The 5,528-nt window shown below is 53.5% G+C and overlaps 1 pseudogene; it reads left to right on the top strand.

Moving 5' to 3' along the window:
- The first annotated feature begins 284 nt into the window (after window positions 1–284).
- On the top strand, window positions 285–4,719 carry LOC139358878 (spermatogenesis-associated protein 31E1-like; annotated as a pseudogene).
- Window positions 4,720–5,528: the final 809 nt, after the last annotated feature.

Raw genomic sequence — 5,528 nt, 5'->3', positions numbered from 1 at the left:
CTGTTCCCACGGCCTCCTCTCCACCTCCACCCAGCTCCGGCCTGGCTGAATTTCCGTGTGGCTCCACAATATGCCCCGTCCCCCAGAGCTGCCTTTTCCACAACCAGGGGCTGCCTTCTCCAACCAGGGTGATCTCCGGCTTTGGGTGCTCCAGCGATCCCATCTGGGACCTCTCCTGCTGGAGGGAGGCTGCCACGACCTGGGGCCTCTCCACCTGCTCACATGGCAAGTCCCAGCAACCGTATATTCCTGACCACTCCCTAGAGGCTTCCTTCTGGGGAGACCCCACACCCAGGCAGATGGAGGTAGGTGCCTACACATTCATCCACCCCGACATGCAGAAGCTGCTGGAAACTCTCATCACCAATAGAGCAGTGATGAAGATGTGGCAGGAGAAAGAAAGGAGGCAGGCAGACTATCTGCAGATGACATCACTGGGGAAGGAGTGGGACATCACGACTCTAAATCCCTTCTGGAATGTGACAACCCAACCACAGCAGCTGCCCAGTCCTCAGCAGGTCTCTGATGCCACGTCCATGGGGGACCACTTACAGTGGAAATGCAGCCAGCTCTTCTGAGACCTCTTCTCCCCTCTTTCAATAGGGAGTCCCTGATGGTCACGGCCTGGGTGTCTAGGAACCCTTCCTCACAGAATGTGTACTCTGTACCATTGGATAAAGCCTCCACTTCTCTTCAAGGTGAACCTGAGGTTGAGGCATCCTCACAGCTTTCCCAGGCACAGTCCCAGCCCCACACATGGCCCAGCTCCAACCGTTCACTTCAACCTGGCCCCAGTCCCAGCCCCCACCTCTGGCTGGGATCCAGAAGCAGTCCCACTGCTCACCCCCTGTCCCAAGCCTACCGTGCTCTTTTCCACCCCAGATCAGGTTCTGTGGACTTGCCCTACATCCAATGAGAGGGCACAGTCTGTCATCCCCAGTCGAGTGGAGTATCTTGAATGGCCCTTGCAGAAGTGACTAAAGTGGAAGAGGGCTTTTTCCTTTCTCCTAAAAAATTCTCAGGCCATCCTGAGCCAGCCCACTGTTCACCTTCCCCAGAAGAGGCCGGCTTTTCAGAGCCCCAAGTCAGCCTCCATTCTTTCTGGGGTTGCCTCCAGCACTGAGATCCCAGAGCACCGGTGGCAAGGAAGTAGTGCCATGTGCCAGGAGCAGTGCCATGTGCCAGGAGCAGTCCCATGGCCCTCCCAGCAGATTCCATCTGGAGACCTCTGCAACCTGAGGGGGAATTCCCAGGGAGGTCCCAGGGTCAGGCAGAAGACACACAGGGGGTCCTCTTGCCCTCCCAGGCTTCTGAATTTGCAGGAAAGGGCAGGAAGAATATGCAGAAGACAGGACTCAGGAGCTCTGGAAGGTTATCTAGGAAGAGGTGCTTAGGGTCCAAACTAGAGGCACAACCAAGCCAGGATCAAGGCACAGGAAGGAATTCAGTGAAGATTCTGGAGAAAGACAAGGAGGAGGCAGACAGTGACTTCAGGAAGCCCTGGAAGTACCAATCAGTAAGTTCCACACCCAGGGACCCAGACAGGAAGCATTTGGAAAACAAGCTGCAGGTCCATATGGACAGGAAGGTGGGGGAGATCAAGGAAGGCTCGATCTCTGTATCTTTGTATTGCTCCTGGTTCATGGCCAAACGTGCTGTTCCCAAGTCTGACACCCACAGGAAACTGGAGAAGCTGGCATCCTGGAGGGGTGGGAAAGCCCACGTGAACACCTCCCAGGAGCTTTCCTTCCTTCATCCCTGCACCCGGCAGATGCTGGAAGCACATCTTTTCAGGTTCTGTGTGAGGCACAGGTGGGGTCCAGACCTCCAGTCCCTATAGCCCATAAATGTCCAGTCAGGTAAGGCTCAGCCCCCACTCCTCCCATACTCCACATTTCCCCTCTGGGCCTCCTGGGAATCTCGGGTTGAATCTGTAGCCACGTTTGTCATTTTATTGGAAAAACCTCCCCAGAATGGTCCAGGAGACAACAGAACAACAGGCAAGTCAGCCCCACTGTGAGTTGCCCTGTCCCTGTCCCACCACCTGAGCAGGAGGAAGGCCAGAGTGCTCCAAGATGGTCCCAGTCAGCTGACACCCATGAGCAATCAGAGGCCTCTCCGACTGGACAGAAGGACAGGGCGTCTTCTCAGTCCCCCATGTGCAGCCTTGTAGGCAGAACCTGGCAGAGCAGGACTGTCCTGGGGTCTGGGAAATCCAACCTTGAGGGGTTCAGAAATGGCTGGGAATGAGGCATGGTTTGAGATTGAAAGCATGTCCCCAGGAAACTCCTGTCATAACAGAGCCCTGCAAGAGTTCTGCATAGGGTCCCAGTGGGCAAGGGCCAAAGACACCCTGGAAGCACTGGAGGCTGAGGAGGAGAAACCCCCTGCTTCGGAAGCCACCTTGGGAGCCAGTGTGAGGGCAAGTTCAGGAAGTGTTTAGGTGGGCCTGAGGAGCACAGAGGCTGTGGGGACCACTAGTGTCTACACTATAGTGTAGACTGGTGTCTGTAGACCTCAGTGTCTACAATCTGTGTTGCTCAGGATCCAGGGCAGCTGTGTCTGAAAGCACAGGCAGTCAGTGAGATTGCGCTCACAGTGCAGGTGGACTCAGAGGAGCAGGTGTCAGGCCGTGTCTCCAGCATCCTCCTCCAGGAGGGCCCCACAGACCTGTGCCTTCCAGGCCACAAAGTGGACATGCTCCCAGCCATAGACTGGCCACCCACTAATGCCCCACTGTCCACCTCCCAGACTGTGTTCAGTAGGAGGAACATGACAGCTTTCCAGGGGTCATGTGCCCTCCTGTGGAAGGGAGGGGACAGACTGGGGCAGCAGGAGCCTGTGAGCCCAAAAGTGAAGGCCCCACAGAAGTCAGAAGATGCTGGGCTCTGTGAACAAGGGCGAGGCCTGCAGGAGGCCCAGACCAGGGGAGCAGGGACATAGGTGCAAGGGACCCAGGACCTCTGAAGCCAGTTGGAGGAGCCACCCTGCCCATGCCAGGGAAATAGGAGACAAACAATAAAGGAAATATGACAAGCCTCAGCTAGAGAAGGGACAGGCACCACCAGAGTGCAAATTCTGGAGAAAGATCAATCACCATTCACAGGGTATACTATCAGAGGAACCAGCTCCCAATATTTCAACATAGGTTCTTTTCTATTTTCCCTACGTGTTGGCTGGTCTGAGAAATACAAAGAAAGAGTCCAAAAGAGAGAAATTTTACAGCTAGGTGTCCGGGGGTGACATCACATGTTGGCAGGTTCTGTGATCCCCCCGAGCTACAAAACCAGCAAGTTTGTATTATGCATTTCAAAGGGGAGGGAGTGTATGAATAGGGTGTGGGTCACAGAGATCACATGCTTCAAAAGGCAATAAAATATCACAAGGCAAATGGGGGCAGAGCAAGATCACAAGGCCAGGGCAAAATTAGAATTGCTCAGGAGGTTTCATGTCCCACTATGTATGCATTGTCATTGATAAACATCTTAACAGGAAACAGCGTTTGAGAGCAGATAACTGGTCTGACAAGAATTTTCTAGGCTGGTATTTCCTAATTCTAGCAAGCCTGGGGGTGCTGCAGGAGACCAGGTTGTATTTCATCCCTTATCTACAACTGCATAAGACAGACGCTCCCAGAGCGGCCATTTTAGAGAACTTCCCCTGGGAATGCATTCATTTTCCCAGGGTTATTCCTTGATGAGAAAAGAAATCAGCAATATTTCTCCTATGTGCTTTCTGAAAGAAGAGAAATATGACTCCATTCTACCTGGCCCCACAGGCAGTCAGACTTTATGGTTATCTCCCTTGTTCCCTGAAAATCGCTGTTATCTTGTTCTTTTCAAGGTGCCCAGATTTCATATTGTTCAAACACACAGGCTTTACAAACAATTTGTGCAGATAACACAGTCACCACAGGGTCCTGAGGCAACATACATCCTCAGTTTATGAAGATGACAGGATTAAGACATTGAAGTAAACACAGGCATAGGAAATTATAAGAGTATTGTCTGGGGAAGTGATCAATGTCCATGAAATCTTCATGATTTATGTTCAGAGATTGCAGTAAAGACACACATAAGAAATTATAAAAGTATTAATTTAGGGAACTAATAAATGTCCATGAAATCTTCACAACTTATGTTCTTTGGCCATGGTTTCAGCCGGTCCCTCCGTTCAGGGTCCTTGACTTCCCCCAACAGTCTACACCCCAGGAAAAGAGGTGCAGGGCAGGAAGACGTACTTCAGAAAGGCAAGCCCAGGGCAGATGCTGTCCAGAGCTAGGAGTCTGATCCAGCAAGGTTGTTTATGGATAGCATGACTAATGAAGCCCAGGCCATCATCAGAGTTGTGGGTCAAATCCTGGTGGACAAATTGGGGATTCAGCAGGGATGTGGTCCCTCAGAGATCAACTGCCACAAAGGTGACCTCCAAGCCCAGAAGAATGTGCCTTCCTGCTGCCACAGAAGTCACTACCAACAGGAACACAGCAGAGAGATGAGAGCCCTGGCTTGCAGCCCCAAAGCCACCCCCAAGGGCCACAACTGTCCTGTCAAAAACAAGGGCATCAGAGACAGAGACAGCAGTTGGGCTCCCACCTCCCAGGCAGCCTGTGTCCCCAGCTGGTCCCCACCACCACAGGCCATGAGAGGCAAGCACCTCCCGTGGCCCCATCCACAGCCACAGGAACTGAGGTCTACACAGATGTGTCTTGCTTCCTGAACCAGCTCAGGCTTCTCACACCTCTCCTGGGAGAGTCAGGGGGTTCTACTCAAATAACACTGGACACCTACATAACAAACCTGTCCTGCATGGATCATCACCGTTCCCATGTGTTCCTGACTTCCACGGAGAAGTTCCCAATGCACCTGCTTTCCCTGCAGAGGTGGAAGCTTCTGTCTGTGCCATGCTAGGGCACAGGAAAGGGCTCAGTGTCAGCTCCTCCTGAGTGTGGCTCCCAGAATGACTGGGCCAGGAGGAGGCTGACAGGGACCTGGAAGACCCCATGTTCTCCCTGTCCCCACACTGTGTCTGGTTTCCAAACTGGATCATGACTCAGAGCCTTCAGGACGTGTAAGGATAGCAAACCCTTTGGAGATTCCACCTGGGCTCTGGCTCACTGCAACCCCCATTCTCACTAAGGTGACTTCTGTGCTGCTGTAGGAGCTGGGTCTGCAGGGGCCTCACGGACTGAGGGGGTGGTAGGCTCCAGGAGTGATGGATCCCAGAAACCCCCCTGCCCCACAGTAGTCTGGGAATGTGGGGGTGTCCTGTGCTGGCCCTGGGTCAGAGGCAGGACTGCTCTTTCCAGGATCTCCTGGTGGGGAAGAGATGACACCCTCCCCAGACACTTTCCTGTCTGCTGAGTTCCGGGATGGACTTGGGCCCTGCCAACACTTGGTTCAGCCTTGATAACACCCTTGGGTTCATGTCTGCCATCCCCGGCCTCACTCCCCAGAGCAGTCTCCCAGCCCACTGGTGTGGGGTGTCCGTTTCAGGAGGCACCCAGGGCTGCTGCCTACTCCTCTGGT

This window comes from Macaca nemestrina, chromosome 15, assembly GCF_043159975.1.
Source record: "Macaca nemestrina isolate mMacNem1 chromosome 15, mMacNem.hap1, whole genome shotgun sequence".
NCBI lineage: Eukaryota > Metazoa > Chordata > Mammalia > Primates > Cercopithecidae > Macaca > Macaca nemestrina.
This window is presented reverse-complemented; position numbering and strand designations above follow the sequence as displayed.